The sequence below is a fragment of the Ceratotherium simum genome, chromosome 17 (genome assembly GCF_057802395.1).
Source record: "Ceratotherium simum simum isolate JZ-2026a chromosome 17, ASM5780239v1, whole genome shotgun sequence".
Lineage (NCBI taxonomy): Eukaryota > Metazoa > Chordata > Mammalia > Perissodactyla > Rhinocerotidae > Ceratotherium > Ceratotherium simum.
The window spans coordinates 43903385-43925750 of NC_141916.1; the positions used below are offsets into that span (position 1 = coordinate 43903385).

The 22366-nt window shown below is 38.9% G+C and overlaps 1 long non-coding RNA gene across 1 annotated transcript in view; it reads left to right on the plus strand.

Annotated features, from left to right (window-relative positions):
- The first annotated feature begins 3331 nt into the window (after positions 1-3331).
- LOC147914787 (uncharacterized) overlaps positions 3332-22366 on the plus strand; it is a 42575-nt gene continuing 23540 nt past the window's right edge. The window contains exons 1-2 of the long non-coding RNA XR_015554987.1: positions 3332-3458; positions 5043-5209. This is a non-coding gene — a long non-coding RNA (uncharacterized LOC147914787). The remainder of the gene's footprint in view (positions 3459-5042; positions 5210-22366) is intronic.

Consider the following 22366-nt stretch of genomic DNA (forward strand, 5'->3'; position numbering starts at 1 on the left):
AGAATTTATCCATTTCTTCCAGATTGTCGAATTGGTTGGCATATAGTTTTTCATAGTATTCTCTTATAATCTTTTGTATTTCTGAGGTGTCTGTTGTAACCTCTCCTCTTTCATTTCTGATTTTACTTATTTGTGCCTTCTCTCTTTTTTCTTGGTGAGTCTAGCTAAAGGTTTGTCTATTTTGTTGATCTTTTCAAAGAACCAGCTCTTGGTTTTATTAATTTTTTCTATTGTTTTTTTGGTCTCTATTTCATTTATTTCTGCTCTGATTTTTATTATTTCCCTTCTTCTACTGATTTTGGGCTTTGTTTGTTCTTCTTTTTCCAGTTCCTTTAGGTGCATTGTTAGATTGTTTATTTGAGATTTTTCTTGTTTGTTGAGATAGGCCTGTATTGCTATAAACTTCCCTCTTAGAACCGCTTTTGCTGTATCCCATAAATTCTGGTATGTCGTATTTTCATTTTCATTTGTCTCCAGGTATTTTTTGATTTCTTCTTTGATTTCTTCATTAACCCAGTCGTTGTTCAGTAGCATTTTGTTTAATCTCCATGTATTTGTGGCTTTTCTGATTTTCTTCCTATAGTTGATTTCTAGTTTCATGCCTTTGTGGTCAGAAAAGATGCTTGGTATTATTTCAATCTTCTTAAATTTATGGAGACTTGTTTTGTGGCCTAATATGTGATCAATCCTGGAGAACGTTCCATGTGCATTTGAAAAGAACGTGTATTCTTCGGTTTTTGGATGGAATGCTCTGTATATATCTACTAGGTCCATCTGTTCTAGTGTGTCGTTTAAGGCCAATGTTTCCTTATTGATCTTCTGTTTGGATGATCTATCCGTTGGTGTAAGTGGAGTGTTAAAGTCCCCTACTATTATTGTGTTACTGTCTATTTCTGTTTTTATGTCTGTTAATAATTGCTTTATATATTTAGGTGCACCTACATTGGGTGCGTAGATATTTACAAGTGTTATATCCTCTTGTTGGATTGTTCCCTTGATCATTATGTAATGCCCTTCTTTGTCTCGTTTTACAGTTTTTGTTTTAAAGTCTATTTTGTCTGATATGAGTACTGCTACCCCAGCTTTCTTTTCATTGCCATTTGCGTGGAGTATCTTTTTCCATCCCTTCACTTTCAGTTTGTGAGTGTCTTTAGGTCTGAAGTGTGTCTCTTGTATGCAGCATATATATGGGTCTTGTTTTTTATCCAGTCAGCCACCCTATGCCTTTTAATTGGAGCATTTAGTCCATTGACGTTTAAAGTAGCTATTGATAAGTATGTACTTACTGCCATTTTTTAACTTTTTTTTTTTTTTTCCTCAGTGTTTTAGTAGTCCTTCTCTGTTCCTTTCTTCTTCTATACAGGATTGATGGTCACTTTAGTTTGACCTCTGTCTGAAAGCTGTACTCTTTAACTACCCTCCTCCCTCCTTTTATGTTTTTGATATCATATCCAACCTCTTTTTTGTGCATTTGTATCCATTACGTTCTAATCGTGGAAATAGATAATTTTTCCTATTTGTGGTCTTCTCTTTTCCCCTTAAATCAGTCCCTTTAACATTTCTTGTAACACTGGTTTCTTGGTGACAAACTCCTTTAATTTTTGCTTATCTGGGAAAATTTTGATCTCTCCTTCCATTTTGAACGATAACCTTGCTGGGTAGAGTATTCTTGGCTGTAAGTTTTTTCCTTTTAGCACTTTAAATATATCATGCCATTCTCTTCTAGCCTGTAAGGTTTCTGCTGAGAAGTCAGCTGATAGCCTTATGGGGTTTCCTTTGTATGTAACTTGACATTCTCTTGCGGCTTTTAGGATTCTCTCTTTATCTTTAATTCTGGACATTCTGATTATGATGTGTCTTGGTGTGGGCCTCTTTGGGTTTATCTTGTTTGGGGCTCTCTGTGCCTCCTGTACCTGGATGTCTGTTTCCTTCCTTAGGTTTGGGAAGTTTTCATCTATTATTTCTTGAAATAGATTCTCTGCCCCCTTGTCTCGCTCTTCTCCTTCCGGGACACCTATAACACGGATGTTAGTGCGCTTGATGTTGTCCCAGAGGTCCCTTAGACTGTCCTCACTCTTTTTAATTCTTTTCTCTTTTACCTGTTCACCTTGGGTAATTTCTTCTAGTCTTTCTTCCAGCTCACAGATCCGTTCTTCTGTATCCTCTACTCTGCTTTTGAGTCCCTCTAATGAGTTTTTCATTTCCAGTATTGTATTCTTCATTTCTGCTTGGTTCTTTTTATATCTTCCATTTCTTTGTTGACATTCTCACTGAGTCCATCTATTCTTCTCCCCAGATCAGTGAGCATCCTTAACACTCTTAGTTTGAACTCTCTGTCAGGTAGGTTGCTCATTTCTGTTTCACTAAGTTCCTTTTCTGGGGTTTTGTCCTGTTCCCTTACTTGGAATGTATTCTTTTGCCTCTTCATTTTGCCTCTTTCCCTGTGCTTGTGTCTACGTATTAGGTAGGTCAGCTACGTCTCCTGCTCTTGGATAGGTGACCTTATGTAAGTGATGGCTTAGGAGGCTTCCAGTGTGCTTCCCTCAGTTCTCAATGTTCCAGGGATGACCCCTAAGTGGGCTACGTGTATCCTTCTGCTGTGGCCTGTTTGGTCTCCCTGGAGGCGCCCAGGAGGCTGAGTTATGCTCCTGGCCAGCTGTTGTAATGCTCAGCTGCTTGTAGTTGTTGTGGGCCCTTCAGTCTCTTTATCAGCTGTGGGGAGCCCCAGCACAGTTGGCTGCAAGTTCTAATACCACATTTGTGTTGCAGTATTTCTTTTAAGTGAGTAGGCCCCCACCGTGGCAGGTTGTTAGGCTCAGGGCCTTACAATTGCTGTAAGCCTCTAGCCTATTAGGTCTTTTGTCAGCTCTCTGAGGATTGCAGCTGGGTGGGGCTGGCCTCAGGCACAGGAGCACCCAATTGTTTCAGGTTTTGGAAGGTGGAGCAAACCTCCTATGTGGGTCTTTGAGAAGTACAAGTCTTCTGTGGCTGAGAAGCCCTGCCGCCCACAGGTCCACACACACAGTCAACACAGTCCTGCCCCGTGTGAGCGCCCCGACCTCCCCAAGTGGACCCAGTCTCTCCACGGCGGGAGCCCCACACACTCTGCCACAGCCCCACACTCTCCACCCGCTCCTTGTGCACACCCTGCCCCGCTCAAGTCAGCTCAGTTGCCAGGCTGCAGAGAATCCAGTCACCAATCTATGCAGGCCCACACGTTGCCTGAGGGCTTGTTGTTGGGTGGGGCTAGTCTCTAGGGTGGGCTGCCTGCCCTGGCTGAGCTGGATTAAATCGGTGCTCTAGCGGGTGGGGCAGACCCTGGGCTAGCAGGTCTCAGGGAGAACTCCAATGGCGTCTGTGTCAGCACGCTCACACCAGGCCACAACAATGGCCGCCGCCAATGTCCCAGTCCCTGGAGAGGTCTCACCCCTCACCGAGATGCACTCAGGGCCTATTAGGTGAGTCTCTTGTCACCGAAGCGCCGTGCACCTTTCTTTCTGGTCATTTTAGGATGCTTTCTGGAACGGGTGAGTTTGTGCGCGGGCCCTTTAAGAGCCAGTTTTAGTTTCTTTGTGAGCCGGGTTTTCTGGGGGTGCTACCCAATGCTTTAGTAGCAGCAAAGTCAGATATTATGCTGCTGGTCTCAATTGTGCTGGGTCCACAAAATGCCCACAGCGGGGGCGCTCCCCGGCTCAGGGCCCCGCGCCTCCAGGGAGGCTGCGTACCTGTGAGCTGCTCCCGGCGGCCGTGAAGCTGGCGGCTTGTGAAGGTGGCGTTTTTCCTCTCCAGAAGGGAGTCTCTGCCTCTTCTACCCCAGTTAGGATTGTCCGTTGTTGCAGGAGTTCCTCTTATCCAGTTTTCAGTTCTGTCTCAGGGGTAATTTTTCCACGAGTAGTTGTAAATTGGCTGTGTCCACGGGAGGAGGTGAGTTCAGAGTCTGCCTACGCCGCCATCTTGACTCCCAAACCTATCATATCTTGATCAATCAAAAAATTTTTACCTTAAGGTCTGTTTAGTTCTGATGTTAATACAACCATATCAATTTTATTTGGTTAGTATTTTCACAGCATATGTTCTTTATCCTTTTTCTCTTACTTTTTCTACATCTATGTTTTAGATGTGACTCTTGTGAACATCATAAAATCTTTTTTAATCCAGTCATGCAATCTTTATTTTTTAAGTATACACTGGATTTCTTTAAATGTGAAGTACATACTGATCTGCAATCCTATTTTACCCTTTTTCTTATCTACACTTGATCTGTGTCTCTTTCTGTCTCCTTTCTTTTCTTCTTTTGGATTGATTGGTTTTATCATTCCATATTTTTCTTTTCTTTAATATGTTGAGAATATGATTTTCCTGTCTTTGGGTTTCCATCATCTCTTGAGAAGTCGGTTGTCAGTCTTTTGAAGGCAACTGCTCTTTTTCTCTAGCTGTTTTTAATTTCATTTTATTTGCCTTAATGTTTTCCAGTTTCACTACAATCTGTCTAGGTATGAATTTCTTTTATTGCAAATTTGTTGGACTTTTTAAATCTGGATTGGTACATTAGTCTATCATTAATTTGAGAAATTCTAATCTATTTATCTCTACGAATGTTGCCTCTAGCCCATTCTCTATCTTGTCTCCTTCTAGAACTTCAGTAAAGACATGTTAAGCATTCTCCTTCTATCTACCACGTCTCCTACTTTTTCAAGATAGTTTCCTTTTTTGGGGGGGGCAGGGAGTCTCTCCATCTTGCATTCTGGATGTGATTTCCTATCTTCCCAGTCACTAATTATCTCTTTAGCTGTGCTTCATCTGGTACATTTGCACTTGCTGAGTTTTTAATTCTAATTATTTTTCTTTTCCTCTCTAGAAATTATATTTGCTCTTTTTTAATTCTGCTAATTTTTATTCCTTCATGTACCCTAAAAATATTTTAAAGCTTACCTTTTTCTTTTTTAAACTTTGTAAATACAATTTTTTTAATGTGTGTTTATATTTGATATTTTTAGTAGCTGGGATCTTTTTAACTTTGTTTTCTCTCATTTCTCATTCAGATGCCTTGTTTCCTTGGTACCTAGTTAGCTTTTACTTTCTATTGTGATGGCACTCATGAAATTATTTGAAGACCTGGAATATGGATACAGCCTTACTCTAGAGGATTTGCATTTTCTTCTGCTGGGCACCAGGGGGCACTACCAATCTAGGAGCACCACAAACCAAGGTAAGGCTTGAAGTTTCCTGGCCCTCAGCTGATGTGAACAAGGCTGCAAATCCATAAGAGGCCAGCCCGTAATTACAGCTTCTCCAGGACACTAAAAAAATTTTGTCCTCATACTCTATTTAGTGCCAATGTAACCTTTCTCACAGTCATCTTCAAAAGGGGGTATGTCTATTGTTTTTGTTTTATTATTCTCTTTCGTTTTTGTTTTGTTTGGCCCATAGTTACCCTAAGAACAAAGTCCTCCGGAGTCTCTACTTAATGTGGTACAGTCTTATGTTAAGAGTGTCTACCTTGCAAAAAAACTGGACCTTGATTTCTGTTCACCACCAAACCTGAGAAGTAGCCAAAACCAAAGCCCAAGTTGGCCTAAATCAGCAGGTGCTCCAGGATCCGTATTTTTTTTCCAGTAAAAATCTCATGTTCTTTATCTGCTATGACTGTGTAAATTTCTTTTTTCTGCACTATGAGGTGATTTATCAGCTCGAAAGAACTCGGTGCTTTTTAAAGAAAATTTATCTTAATATCTCAGCAGCTGCCATCTTCACATAGATTATTACTATATCATTTTGGGTTATAACATAACTTTGCAAAGTTTCAGACACACAGATTTGTTTACTAGTATTTGGTGATCAAAGCCAGACACAAGAGCTACAATGCATTTTACCCTACTAGTACAGCAAAGAATTTTAACTCCAAATCAAAGATACATTTTTAAAAACAGCAAAAAGTATTCTAAAATTGAGCACTTGAGCATTTTAAAGAAAGGAATCAAAATTTACTTGTAAATTATAATCCATTAAAAAGTAGTCAATTTTTGAGTGCGTATGACACTAGCTGAAGGATTATGGCTAAGCCACAAGGAACATTGGATAATATTAATACTAGTAAATAAAAAAGAAAAATTCCTTTGACGATCAGCCTACCTCTAATTTTTCTCGATAAATTTGAAATCTTCAGTTATTTAGATTTACGGTGTCCAGTTGGGATCTACGAGGCATGTTTAATCATTCCATAATATAATGTTTGAATACATTTAATTATTCCTGCTCCTCTACTTTACTAACTTGAAATGAAGATTTAGTTAAATTATACACCATCTTTATTCTCTCCACTTAAAAATTGAGTAGGATATAGTAATACAAGGAGATATTCTAGAGGGATTCATTATTTAATGTTTCTAAAGTCCTACACAAATGCCAAACTCATTACAGTGCGCGTGCTGGCAAGAGGCTAGGGTTTAGGAGATAATGCAAGAGCACACATAAATCACAATTTTAACATGAACAAACCTTCTTTTTGGACCAGAGAGTGATTAATCACATCACTGACACGGTGTATGCACGTTCTTGTTCAATAAGTAACAGATGACACCCATAGGTTATACCTTCAGCCTCCTCCCTCTCCCTTTCACTCAGCAGTAGGGGCGGGGAGTTGGGAGGAGGACTACCAATTCTGAGTAGACACCAAGGGCCTTTCAAATTGCAGCCTGGAAAATGCCCAGCCCGTCTTTCATCTTCCAGGAAAAAAAGGTGGAATTGTGGCGTCATAGCAAATTGTTCCCAGATTTCAGTTGGAGTACTTCTGAAGATGATACTTAGAGTACTTTCTGTAGATATCATGCCGGTAAATAAATCCAGAACCAGATGATTCTCACTACCATCCTAATAGAATAGACACATTCTATTACCATCCTGCTCCCGGCCACCATTGTATCTCGCAAGGATTATTGCAATAGCCTCCTTTTTCAGTCAGGTTTGTTTAGAGAAACATAATCAATATGTTTGTATATAGTATGTGTACATATATATAAACATATACATACATATATGTGTGTATACATATGGCAACATATATGTATATATCGTATATATACCTATATATCCTATTGATTCTGTTTCTATGTATATATCTATATATTATATATTTATATATAATATACATTTATATTTATATATACTTACACATAATATATATTTATATATACTTATATATAGTATATATTTATATTTATATATAAATAACAGGCCAGCAGGCTGTAAACTCAGACAGGAGTTGATGCTGCAATCTTGAGGTAGAACTTCTTCTACTCTGCAAAATTTCGGTTTTTGCTCTTAAGGCCCACCCACATTGTTGAGGGTAATCTCCTTTAGTTAGCCAACTGATTTTGGATGTTAACCACATCTATAAAATACCTTCACAGTAACATTTAGATTAGTATTTGAATAAATAACGAAATATAGGCACTATAGCCTAGCCAAGTTTACACGTAAAACTAACCAGCACACTTCCTAACTAGTTCTACTGTATCTTCTATGTCCTACTCCCTACAATCTATTTTCAACCTAGCAGCAAGAGGGATTCTTTAAGAAATAAGCTGTATCATGTCATTCTCCTTCAGACCTTCCAATGGCTCCTCAGATCACTCTCAGTTAAATCCAAGGTCCTTATAAAGGCATCTAAGGGTTTGAGTGATCTGGTCCTCTATGACCTGTCTTCATCCTCTGCTGTTCTCTCCCTGGGCAAACTGTCCTCTTCTGTTCCCCAACATACCAGGCACAGTCCCATCCTAAGGACTTTGAGCTGTTTATTCTAACTATTTGAAATCTTCTTCTTCCAAGACATAAACATGGCTAATTTCTCCCTTTTTCAAATTTTTGCTCCAACGTCACCCTCTCAATGTAGTCTACCCTTAACAACTCTGTATCCCTGTATTCTTCTCTATTTTTTTCCATAGCATTTATTACCTTATAACATAATATGTAATTTACTTTTTAAATATATCTGTTATCTGTTGATTCTCCTTGCCCACCAGAATGTAACCTCCACAAAGACAGTAGTCTTTGTTTATTGGTCTCTGATTGAACCCATGTGCCTAGATCAAATTCTGGCAAATAGTAGTTATTTAATAAACATTTGTTGAATAAATGAATAAATGTAGGCTAATGCTCTACTAATTGCTTCTTGATTATTAATCATAAAACATCTAAAAACAATTTCATTTTACATTCTCTCTTTTTTTTTTGTCATTCACTTTGTTCTATAATTCCCCATTTTCAGGCAGATAATGTAATCTAATTTTTTTTGCTTTTGTAATGTTTCCACTTTTTAAGGAAAACAATGTAAAGAACCTAATATTTATGATATATATATATATATATAAACTAGTTAATTAGAGAGAGAATAATCGAGATATGTGCAATTAATTAAAGTAACTGAATTAAGGGAATTAGGCTTCTTGGGTTATAGAAAGAGTTTGAGTGGAAAACAGCCACAGACTTGCTGAAGTAAACATGCAAAAGAGACATATATTTTCAAGGCTATAATTTTTTTTTCTCATTATACTTTTTTTTTATTGATGTTTTAATAGTTTTTAACATTGTGAAATTTTGGGTTGTACATTTTTGTTTGTCCATCACCATATATACAACTCCCTTCACCCCTTGTGCCCACTTCCCACCCCCATTGCCCTTGGTAACCACAATACTCTTTTCTCTGTCCATCTGTTGGTTTATATTCCACATATGAGTGAGATCATACAGTGTTTGTCTTTCTCCTTCTGACTTACTTCACTTAACATAATACCCTCCAGGCCCATCCATGTTGTTGCAAATGGGACGATTTTGTTCAAGGCTATAATTTTAAAGAATTTCAGTCTGTTTCAAGAATAATATTTAGCATAATTTCTATTATGTAAAAAGTGTATCAAACTGATTTAAATAGTGATAATCTTGTTTTTACTGATAACTCATTTTGACTGCTGAGCATTATAATAGCTAAAGGTGAAATATATAGAGAGCAGTTTAGATTTACAAAGTTAGTATAGACCTAATGCCTTTTCATTTTTTTATTTTTATTTTCTTTTATTGCTTATTTTTTTCCCATGCATTTTCACTCACGGGGAAGTTCAAAGGAAAAGTAGAAGTAATAAACCCATTTGATGGATTTTGTATCACATTTCACTCTCAATTTTTTTTTTGTCCTTCAAGAGACACACTTGGAAGATGCCTTCAAGCTTCAAATTTTAAAAATGTAGCCCTTCTTGGATTCTACAGTTTCTGGAGTCAGGCTAATCACCAGGAGAATCTGCAATATCCTTGTTCTTGCAAAAATCCCTTCTCTCTGTAGCTCTCTGATCAGGGTTATGTAGAAATGTGTCTGCCATGGAGAAGATAAGTAACATCTAGGAAATAATATTTCATTCTATTCATGAGTATGTACTTCCTAATTTTGCCTCTCCCTGTCACAATATGTTTTTTGGAATTGATTATAATGCACATAAAAATAAGTTGCTGATACAAAAATTATAGTAATAAGAATAAGGTTCCCAAAACTTCTGGCTTTTGTATCTCTTTAGACTCATGTTGAGCCACTCTCCCAAATTCACTACACTGGAGCTGTTGTTTCAGATCCTTAAGTATGCCCAGATTTAAACACCCTTTGTTCAGGGGCTCTGCACACCATATTTCTTCTGCCTGAGACACTTTTCATCTGGCTAAAGTAATCTGATATCAGCAGAGATTTCAGTTTCTCAGGGAAGCCTTTTTAGACTCCTCTTCCTAAGTGAAGTTTGTTATTTTTTCTTTTTTTTTTTTTTTTTAATTTTTTGTTTATTGCAGTAACATTGGTTTATAACATTGTAAAAATTTCAGGTGTACATCATTGTACTTCTGTTTCTGCATGGACTACATCATGTTCACCACCAAAATACTAATTACAACCCATCACCACACACATGTGCCGAATTATCCCTTTCACCCTCCTCCCTCCCCGCTTCCCCTCTGGTAACCACCAATCCAATCTCTGTCCCTATGTGTTTGTTTATTGTTGTTATTATCTACTACTTAATGAAGGAAATCATACGGTATTTGACCTTCTCCCTCTGACTTATTTCACTTTGCATTATACCCTCAATGTCCATCCATGTTGTCACAAATGGCTGGATTTCGTCGTTTCTTATGGCTGAGTAGTATTCCATTGTGTATATATACCACAGCTTCTTTATCCATTCGTCCCTTGATGGGCACTTAGGTTGCTTCCAAGTCTTGGCTATCGTGAATAAGGCTGCAATGAACACAGGGGTGCATGTACCTTTGCAAATTGGTGTTTTCAAGTTCTTTGGATAAATACCCAACAGTGGAATAGCTGGATCATATGGTAGTTCTATCGTTGATTTTTGAGGAATCTCCATACTGTTTTCCATAGTGGCTGCACCAGTTTGCACTCCCACCAGCAGTGTATGAGAGTTCCCTTCTCTCCACATCCTCTCCAACACATGTTGTTTCCTGTCTTGTTAATTATAGCCATTCTGACGGGCGTGAGGTGATATCTCATTGTAGTTTTGATTTGCATTTCCCTGATAGTTAGTGATTTTGAACATCTTTTCATGTGTCTGTTGGCCATCTGTATATCTTCTTTGGAGAAATGTCTGTTCAGGTCTTTTGCCCATTTTTTAATTGGGTTGGTAGTTTTTTTGTTGTTGAGATGTATGAGTTCTTTATATATTTTGGAGATTAAGCCCTTATCAGATGTATGGTTTGCAAATATCTTCTCCCAATTGTTAGGTTGTCTTTTCGTTTTGTTGATGGTTTCCTTTGCTGTGCAGAAGCTTTTTAGTTTGATGTAGTCCCATTTGTTTATTTTTTCTATTGTTTCTCTTGCCCGGTCAGATGTGGTGTTTGAAAAGATGTTGCTAAGACCGACGTCGAAGAGCGTACTGCCTATGTTTTCTTCTAGAACTTTCACAGTTTCAGGTCTTACATTCAAGTCTTTAATCCATTTGGAGTTAATTTTTGTGTATGGTGTAAGGTAAGGGTCTACTTTCATTTTTTTGCGTATGGCTATCCAGTTTTCCCAACACCATTTGTTGAAGAGACTTTCTTTTATCCATTGTATATTCTTGGCTCCTTTGTCAAAGATTAGCTGTCCATAGATGTGTGGGTTTATTTCTGGGCTTTCGATTCTATTCCATTGATCTGTGTGTCTGTTTTTGTGCCAGTACCATGCTGTTTTGGTTACTATAGCTTTGTAGTATATTTTGAAGTCAGGGAGTGTGATACCTCCAGCTTTGTTCTTTTTTCTGAGGATTCCTTTAGCTATTCGGGGTCTTCTGTTGTTCCATAAAAGTTTTAGGATTCTTTGTTCTATTTCTGTGAAAAATGTTGTTGGAACTTTGATAGGGATTGCATTGAATCTATAGATGGCTTTAGGAAGTATGGACATCTTAACTATGTTAATTCTTCCAATCCAAGAGCACGGAATATCTTTCCATTTCTTTGTGTCTTCTTCAATTTCTTTCAGAAATGTTTTATAGTTTTCGGTGTACAGATCTTTCACCTCTTTGGTTAAGTTTATTCCTAGGTATTTTATTCTTTTTGTTGCAATTGTAAATGGGATGGTATTCTTAATTTCTCTTTCTGCTACTTCGTTGTTAGTGTACAGAAATGCAACTGATTTTTGTATGTTGATTTTGTATCCTGCAACTTTACCATATTCGTTTATTACTTCTAAAAGTTTTCTGGTGGATTCTTTAGGGTTTTCTATATATAAAATCATGTCATCTGCAAATAGTGACAGTTTCACTTCTTCCTTTCCAATTTGGATCCCTTTTATTTCTTTCTCTTGCCTGACTGCTCTGGCTAGGACTTCCAATACTATGTTAAATAGGAGTGGTGACAGTGGGCATCCTTGTCTGGTTCCTGTTCTTAGAGGGATAGCTTTCAGTTTTTCACCATTGAGGATGATATTAGCTGTGGGTTTCTCATATATGGTCTTTATTATGTTGAGGTACTTTCCTTCTATACCCATTTTATTCAGAGTTTTTATCATAAATGGATGCTGGATCTTGTCAAATGCTTTCTCTGCATCTATTGAGATGATCATGTGATTTTTGTTCTTCATTTTATTAATGTGGTGTATTACGTTGATTGACTTGCGAATGTTAAACCATCCCTGCATACCTGGAATAAATCCCACTTGATCATGGTGTATAATCTTTTTAACGTATTGTTGTATGCGATTTGCTAGTATTTTGTTGAGGATTTTTGCATCGATGTTCATCAGTGATATTGGCCTGTAATTTTCTTTTTTTGTGTTGTCCTTGTCTGGTTTTGGTATCAGGGTAAGGTCAGCTTCGTAGAATGAGTTAGGGAGCTTCCCCCCCTCCTCAATTTTTTGGAAGAGTTTGAGAAGGATAGGTATTAAGTCTTCTTTGAATGTTTGGTAGAATTCACCAGGGAAGCCGTCTGGTCCTGGACTTTTATTTTTGGGGAGGTTTTTGATTACTGTTTCGATCTCCTTACTGGTGATTGGTCTATTCAAATTCTCTACTTCTTCTTGATCCAGTTTTGGAAGGTTGTATGATTCTAAGAATTTATCCATTTCTTCCAGATTGTCGAATTGGTTGGCATATAGTTTTTCATAGTATTCTCTTATAATCTTTTGTATTTCTAAGGTGTCTGTTGTAACCTCTCCTCTTTCATTTCTGATTTTACTTATTTGTGCCTTCTCTCTTTTTTTCTTGGTGAGTCTAGCTAAAGGTTTGTCTATTTTGTTGATCTTTTCAAAGAACCAGCTCTTGGTTTTATTAATTTTTTCTATTGTTTTTTTGGTCTCTATTTCATTAATTTCTGCTCTGATTTTTATGATTTCCCTTCTTCTACTGATTTTGGGCTTTGTTCTTCTTTTTCCACTTCCTTTAGGTGCATTGTTAGATTGTTTATTTGAGATTTTTCTTGTTTGTTGAGATAGGCCTGTATCGCTATAAACTTCCCTCTTAGAACCGCTTTTGCTGTATCCCATAAATTCTGGCATGTCGTATTTTCATTTTCATTTGTCTCCAGGTATTTTTTGATTTCTTCTTTGATTTCTTCATTAACCCAGTCGTTGTTCAGTAGCATTTTGTTTAATCTCCATGTATTTGTGGCTTTTCTGATTTTCTTCCTATAGTTGATTTCTAGTTTCATACCGTTGTGGTCAGAAAAGATGCTTGGTATTATTTCAATCTTCTTAAATTTATGGAGACTTGTTTTGTGGCCTAATATGTGATCAATCCTGGAGAATGTTCCATGTGCATTTGAAAAGAACGTGTATTCTTCGGTTTTTGGATGGAATGCTCTGTATATATCTACTAGGTCCATCTGTTCTAACGTGTCGTTTAAGGCCAATGTTTCCTTATTGATCTTCTGTTTGGATGATCTATCTGTTGGTGTAAGTGGAGTGTTAAAGTCCCCTACTATTATTGTGTTACTGTCTATTTCTGTTTTTATGTCTGTTAATAATTGCTTTATATATTTAGGTGCACCTACATTGGGTGCATAGATATTTACAAGTGTTATATCCTCTTGTTGGATTGTTCCCTTGATCATTATGTAATGCCCTTCTTTGTCTCTTTTTACAGTTTTTGTTTTAAAGTCTATTTTGTCTGATATGAGTACTACTACCCCAGCTTTCTTTTCATTGCCATTTTCGTGGAGTATCTTTTTCCATCCCTTCACTTTCAGTTTGTGAGTGTCTTTAGGTCTGAAGTGTGTCTCTTGTATGCAGCATATATATGGGTCTTGTTTTTTTATCCAGTCAGCCACCCTATGCCTTTTAATTGGAGCATTTAGTCCATTGACGTTTAAAGTAGCTATTGATAAGTATGTACTTACTGCCATTTTTAACTTTTTTTTTTCTTTCCTGAGTGTTTTAGTAGTCCTTCTCTGTTCCTTACTTCTTCTATACAGAATTGATGGTCACTTTAGTTTGACCTCTGTCTGAAAGCTGTACTCTTTAACTACCCTCCTCCCTCCTTTTATGTTTTTGATATCATATCCAACTTCTTTTTTGTGCATTTGTATCCATTACGTTCTAATCGTGGAAATAGATAATTTTTACTATTTGTGGTCTTCTCTTTTCCCCTTAAATCAGTCCCTTTAACATTTCTTGTAACACTGGTTTCTTGGTGACAAACTCCTTTAATTTTTGCTTATCTGGGAAAATTTTGATCTCTCCTTCCATTTTGAACGATAACCTTGCTGGGTAGAGTATTCTTGGCTGTAAGTTTTTTCCTTTTAGCACTTTAAATATATCATGCCATTCTCTTCTAGCCTGTAAGGTTTCTGCTGAGAAGTCAGCTGATAGCCTTATGGGGTTTCCTTTGTATGTAACTTGACATTCTCTTGCAGCTTTTAGGATCCTCTCTTTATCTTTAATTCTGGACATTTTGATTATGATGTGTCTTGGTGTGGGCCTCTTTGGGTTTATCTTGTTTGGGGCTCTCTGTGCCTCCTGTACCTGGATGTCTGTTTCCTTCCTTAGGTTAGGGAAGTTTTCATCTATTATTTCTTGAAATAGATTCTCTGCCCCCTTGTCTCGCTCTTCTCCTTCCGGGACACCTATAACACGGATGTTAGTGCGCTTGAGGTTGTCCCAGAGGTCCCTTAGACTGTCCTCACTCTTTTTAATTCTTTTCTCTTTTACCTGTTCACCTTGGGTAATTTCTTCTAGTCTTTCTTCCAGCTCACAGATCCGTTCTTCTGTATCCTCTACTCTGCTTTTGAGTCCCTCTAATGAATTTTTCATTTCCAGTATTGTATTCTTCATTTCTGATTGGTTCTTTTTTATATCTTCCATTTCTTTGTTGACATTCTCACTGAGTTCATCTATTCTTCTCCCCACATCAGTGAGCATCCTTAACACTCTTAGTTTGCACTCTCTGTCGGGTAGGTTGCTCATTTCTGTTTCAGTTAGTTCCTTTTCTGAGGTTTTGTCCTGTTCCCTTACTTGGAATGTATTCTTTTGCCTCCTCATTTTGCCTCTTTCCCTGTGCTTGTGTCTACGTATTAGGTAGGTCGGCTATGTCTCCTGCTCTTGGATAGGTGACCTTATGTAAGTGATGGCTTAGGAGGCTTCCAGTGTGTTTCCCTCAGTTCTCAATGTTCCAGGGGTGGCCCCTATGTGGGCTACGTGTGTCCTTCTATTGTGGCCTGTTAGCTCTCCCTATAGGCACCCAGGGAGGCTGAATTATGCTCCTGGCCAGCTGTTGTAATGCTCAGCTGCTTGTAGTTGTTGTGGGCCCTTCAGTCTCTTTATCAGCTGTGGGGAGCCCCAGCACAGTTGGCTGTAAGTTCTAATACCACATTTGTGTTACAGTATTTCTTTTAAATGAGTAGGCCCCCAGTGTGGCATGTTGTTAGGCTCAGGGCCTTACAATTGCTGTAAACCTCTAGCCTATTATGTCTCTTGTCAGCTCTCTGAGGATTGCAGCTGGGTGGGGCTGGCCTCAGGCACAGGAGCACCCAATTGTTTCAGGCTTTGGAAGGTGGGGCAAACCTCCCATGTGGGTCTTTGAGAAGCACAAGTCTTCTGCAGCTGACAAGCCCTGTTGCCCACAGGTCCACACACACAGTCAACACAGTCCTGCCCCGTGTGAGCGCCCCGACCTCCCGAAGTGGACCCAGTCTCTCCACGGCGGGAGCCCCACACACTCCGCCACCACCCCACACTCTCCACCCGCTCCTTGTGCACACCCTGCCCCGTTCAAGTCAGCTCAGTTGCCAGGCTGCAGAGAATCCAGTCACCAATCTAAGCAGGCCCACACGTTGCCTGAGGGCTTGTTGTTGGGTGGGGCCAGTCTCTAGGGTGGGCTGCCTGCCCTGGCTGAGCTGGATTAAATCGGTGCTCTAGCGGGTGGAGCAGACCCTGGGCTAGCAGGTCTCAGGGAGAACTCCAATGGTGTCTGTGTCAGCACGCTCACACCAGGCCACAACAATGGCCGCCGCCAATGTCCCAGTCCCTGGAGAGGTCTCACCCCTCACCGAGATGCACTCAGGGCCTATTAGGTGAGTCTCTTGTCACCAAAGCGCTGTGCACATTTCTTTCTGGTGATTTTAGGATGCTTTCTGGAACAGGTGAGTTTGTGCGCGGGCCCTTTAAGAGCCAGTTTTAGTTTCTTTGTGAACCGGGTTTTCTGGGGGTGCTCCCCAATGCTTTAGTAGCAGGCAAGGTCAGATATTATGCCGCTGGTCTCGATTGTGCTGTGTCCACAAAATGCCCACAGCGGGGGCGCTCCCGGCTCAGGACCCCGGGCCTCCAGGGAGGCTGCGTACCTGTGAGCTGCTCCCGGCGGCCGTGAAGCTGGCGGCTTGTGAAGGCGGCGTTTTTCCTGTCCGGAAGGGAGTCTCTGCCTCTTCTACCCCAGTTAGGATTGTCTGTTGTTGCAGGAGTTCCTCTTATCCAGTTTTCAGTTCTGTCTCAGGGGTAATTTTTCCACGAGTAGTTGTAAATTGGCTGTGTCCACGGGAGGAGGTGAGTTCAGAGTCTGCCTATGCCGCCATCTTGACTCCGCCCTCTCCGTTATTTTTTCTTTAATGACATTTTCCTCTTTCTTATATTACATAACCATGCAATATAATTATTTGTGGAACAAATACCTGGCTTGCTATTGGACACTAATCGAAACTGCTCCAATGACTGAAAGACATAAAATAACTTGAGAACTGAAACACCCGTAATGTCTTGGGTAATGTTGGGGAAAGGCTCTCATGCAGAGGGCAGTGCCCAGAATTTTATAATAAAATAGAAATGGTCTGTGCAGACACATGCTACCAAGGGAATGTAGGGAAGTACTTGTATCCTCAAGCAGGTAGCCTCTTTTTCCTAGGACTGACTTTGCAACCACATGAAGAGCTGCTGGATCCTATAATTACATGGGTGGTGCCCTATGAACAGATCTCTATTGACCAAAAAAAAGCTGCTTGGTTTATGAATGACAGTTTCAAGGTGGAAAAACAGCATCCAATTTGAAATACTGCAGCACTAAGATCAGCAGATGCAAAGACTGATTGAAGAAGGTAAAAAACAAATCAGTTCAATGGGCTGATTTTGCATGCTGTTTTCCTTGTAGTGATTGGAGAATTGAATAATGATGAAATACCACTATGTTTGGGTTTTTACTGACTCATAAGTGGTGGCTAATGATTTGGCCAAATGGTCAGGCAGATGGGCAATGGGAAACCACACTATTAAAGTGATGGGGTGAGGGCCTATAGAAATTATTTTGGGAATTTAAGGGGTACATTAAAGTAGGAGGTATTGGGGCAGGTATTGTGGAAGTGATACACGGGGAAAACAGTAAAAAGAATATTAACGGTAAAGGGAATAGCAAGTTCAAAATCCCTAAGACAGATGCACACTTGGCACAGTCAAGGAAGGCCAGTTGGGCTATAACCAGTGCATGGTAAGGAAAAGCAGTTGGCTGTGAAATCAGACAGTGTGCAAGAAGTCATATTAAATATATCCTTTGTAATCCATATTAACACATTTGTATTTCATCCTATAAAACCTGGGAAGTCGTTGGAGAGTTTTGAGCAGAGAAGTAAAATGATTTACATTTTTTAAAGGATTTCTCTAGCTTCTGTGAGGAAAATAGACTGTGGAAAGTGGCAGGCACAGTGATATTCACAAATATTTAATGTGCCTCCTACATTTGTTAGCCTTTGAAAAGTTAGGGAGTTCCCAAGACCTCTCTCACTTCTGACATGATCTGGAAGTTTGGGGGTTTCAAGACCACCCTAAGGTTCAATAATTTGCCAAAAGGGCTCACAGAACTGACTGAAAGCTGTAATGCTCACAGTTATATTTTATTACAAGGAAAGGATACAGATTAAAATCAGCCAGGGGAAGAGGAGCATGGGGCAGAGTCCAGGAGAGTACCATGTACAGATCTTCCAGTTATTCTCCCCCAGTGGAATCATGGGTAGCACTAACTTTTCCCACATGTGATGTGTGACAACGTGCACAGTGGATTGCCAACCAAAGAATCTTACCTAAAATTTGGTAGACAAAATTTAACCTATAACCTAGGGGCTTGTTTTGTTCATTGCCTGTTCAATGATTAGAACAACTCCTAACAAATAATAATTACTCAACTCATATTTCTCGAATGAATGAATAAATGAAAGAATGAATTCAATAAGTTAAGCATAAAAATCGCTGCTGGAGATAGAGATTTAAGACACAATCTCCACTCTCAATAAGCTCATGTTCTAGTGGAAGAAACAAGTAAATAACATTATATGATGACTGCTAGGCCAAAGGTATACACTAGATGCTATTTAGAAACTAAACATAGAATGTGGGGATCAGGGAACTCTTCATAGAGGAGATGATGCCTTGTGTTGAGTATTAAAATGTTAGAACTGATCATGGAGGATGAAGAACATTCCATGTATAAGGAATAGTACATTCAAATGCAAAGAGGCAAGAAAACATATGGCACATTTGAGGAACAATAAGTAGTTTGGTATGGAACCAAGAAGAATAGGGAAAAAGGTAATTCTGGGAGAGGGCCGGGAGGCAGATCATGAAAGGCCTTGCATAAGCTAGACTTCTGATTTTATCTTTAACATAAGGGAAAATCATTGATCCCTTTTAAAGTAGATGAGTGACATACTCAGTTTGACATTTTAGAAAGGTCATTAACAATGGTGTAAAGAATTAGTTAGAAAGAAATGAGCAAGACTAAGAAAGATAAACTTTTGATGTATAATCAAATGGAATAATCAATAATCAAAAGGAAAAGGAAAGTACTGAGAGTCTAAATTTAAAGAATGACAGGATGATGAGGAATAATGAATGAAATTGAGAGCTGTGTCAGATAGAAAATTAGTAGGTCAAGGTGACTGATTTGATGTGGCGTATGAAGAAGAAATCCAGGATGGCATCCAAGTGGCTGGTGTTGGCAATAGATAAATGGTGGTACCATTCACTGAAATAATATGTTTTATTGGCAGAGTTCAGATGGGAGAAAAGCAGGGGTTTTAGTGGATAAAAGGGTTGGGGAAGAATCATTCTTGGACATCTTAATTCTAAGCCAGATCATCTAAGAGTAATATCCCATGAGTAATCAATGTGAAATTTGGGAATTCAGGGCAATTAGGGCTGCAAATCATGAGAGTATGTTTTGAATATCTATAGTGTGCCAGATATTTTTAGATCATGGGAAAACCAGAACTTCACCTTTTAGAGGTTACATTTTAGAAAGGTAGCTTAAGTGTGATCTCTGTTCAAGCAGTGCTTTTATTCCTTTTTTGTAGCTAATTGAGTGCATTCATTATACTTTTATTGTGCTTCTTTACACGTTATTGTCCATTTTTCTTATTAATGTGAATGGCCAGGGCATGGTAATATCAGAGGTGTAAAAATTTAAAAATGTTGGCCTTAAATGGTAGCCTCATTTAAAAATCTTAGCCTTTTATCCTTTGAGGTGGATGTGTAGAAGTTATCAAATCACACACTCACACATGCACAAGCACACATGCAAGTGTGAACAGAATGAACTAACCTCAAAGACCCAGCTGTTCACGTAGGCCACGTTGGCGGAGTGGATTGCTGCACGATAGATTTGGTGATGACAATCAGTGTCATGCCAACAGCTGAAACAAACAGGTTATCTGGACGGGAATCCAGTTCTATCCTCATAGTTTGGCAGTTTGGCAAAATATTAATCGTACCTTTGTAGAAAGCTCCATGTACTTTTTTTTTAAACCAAGAAAATGTAAAAAAATGATTGAGATTTCCACTCCTCTCTCCAAGATCTCCATCATATCGCTAAAGGCGAAGAGACGTTCTAACGGACAACATTCCTAAAATATTAGGATTCATTGGCACCGGTGCTTTTGTGGCAGTATCAATCTCAAATTCTTCTTTTCTATTTGAAAATTCCATTGTACATTTCAAATTACCACATAACATCACAGTGGCGAATAGAAGGCCACGGTTCCTGAAAAAATACAAATAATAAAAGGGAAGGGCCACAAGGTCAAAAGATATTTTTCTGGAGAGTCTTGCAATATGCCAAGTGAGGTCTTGGGAAAAAAAAAAAACAAAGCTATTTAAAAGACAGCAGCTGCTATAATGCTGCTTCATTACAGACCCAGTGGAGCAGAAGCAATGCATCCATTTTGCCTTTTCTTCATTGATGGTATCAATGGAGCATTAATGGAATTCTCATAGTCTACTGGTACAGTTTAAATTTAGCCTGAGTAAATCTTATATTGATTTTATTATAATACTATTTTTTTAAACTAGAGAAGAATTTCACTGGTTTATTTTTATATATATAAAAAAAGTTACATAAGGAATATAGCTTCAGATCTACAATAAATAGGTGGTCAATACAATTTTTAAAAAACTTCTTTTACCATTAGAAGAATAGGTAGGATTTAAGTCTAAATTAAAACTCTCACTAGCAAGCTTGTTTCACTGAAATGTCACACAGTCTTTCTCCAGTTAACAAAGTCAAGGTGCTTTTACTGTTGTTTCTTTATTGATTTCACTTATTCTCTTTTAACAGAAAAAGCTTAGTTTCTGTTTGGTGTTTTATTTTGTTAACAGGATAGATTGCGCTTTCAAAATGAAAGTTATGCAAATTACTTAGCATTTATCTTGATTCTTAAAATCATGTCCAAACTATGATCCTAGGGTTGTCCACTTACATAAGCATTTGGGGGCTGGACAGGGACCCAGATGTTTCAAGTGGATTTGCAAATGGCACAGTGCTGCCTGTTGGATCACACTGCAAATCTATTTGCAAATGCAAATCCTCTTTCCAAACAGATCAGAGATTTTTTAGGTCCAACAAAAATCCTTGAGCAAAGCAAAATGCTGATGGAATGTACATGAGGCACTTCTATGGATTTCTATCTACATGCTATTGCATCTTCGTAGTATACTTTCAGAACATGGCAGGAGAAGACAGAATACGGTGACACTTATTTTCAGGGGGTTCTGAAGACACCCTGCTGCAATTTAGGGGAGAGGCAGAAGCTGTGGTTAATCCAAACCTCTCCTTTTTTATCTCTACATGAAATGGCACCGAGCACAACCTACTTCTGCTGTGTTCTTTTGATGCACTGGTTTTATCTTGTAAGACAATTGCCATTTGTCCACAGCTACTGACACTCCTTCTTTTGCATGGCTGCCCTTTTCAGTACATGTCCCTCTAGTAGATCCGTGTCCCCAGGGTCCAAACCATGAGTGCAGCTCTCTACTGATGCTTGTCTGTTGAGGTCAGTAATTCATTCAGATTTTTACTCTTCCTTGCCTCCTGATGATAATAATGGTAGCAAAAAATTTATAGCACTGTCCATGTATATTAACTCACTTAATCTTCACCACTACTCTATCACATGCACACTGTTTCCCTTCTCTGTGTCCCGTGCTCCTCTAATCCAACAAATTAATTTACACTAAAAGGTTAATGGTGGAAAGAAAGCATGACTGGCTTTTCTCTCTCAAATTTGTCGTCTGCTCTCCTTATATTTGGCCACTGCCATTATTCAAGACTAGACTATTGCCACAGCCTCCTAATCCATACTTACCACAGTCCAGACTTGCCCTTCTGAAATCCATTCATCTGCATTTTAGCTAAAATGACTGATATGAACTACAAATCTAACCTTGTCATTATACTACTTTAATGTTACTCCACCACATACAGGATTAAGGCCACAATCCCTTGGATGGAATATAAAGCCTATTGAACCCTCACTCATCTGCTTCTTTAGTTCCTTTTCCCACTGCTTTCTTCTCAGAACTAAACGACTTTTTAACTCAATCCTCAGGGCCGGCCCCGTGGTTTAGCAGTTAGGTGCGCGCAATCCGCTGCAGGCAGCCCAGGTTCAGATCCCGGGCGCACACCAACGCACCACTTCTCCGGCCATGCTGAGGCCGTGTCCCACGTACAGCAACTAGAAGGATGTGCAGCTATGACATGCAACTATCTACTGGGGCTTTGGGGAAAAATAAATAAATAAAATTATAATTCAATCCTCAGATACACTATTACCTCACGTCATTTTAAAGCACGTTAATAAGAGTTACATGAATTTGGCTGGAATGTGTTTCATCTCTCTACCATCCTTCTGCTCCAACTTCCCTGCCCGCAACACACACACACACACACACACACGCACACCCTTGACACCAGGCTCATCCTTTAAGAGCCCAGGTATCATGGGTCACATCTTCCACAGTCTTCAAACATGCATCCCCCAGCTCCAGGTTGTAATAAGTGGATCTCCTCTGTGTTCCTATAGTACATGTTTGAATGTTTAAATTATCCACTTAAAGGTTTTTCTTCCTCATTATATTGTAAGCTCTTTGAGGGCAGGAACA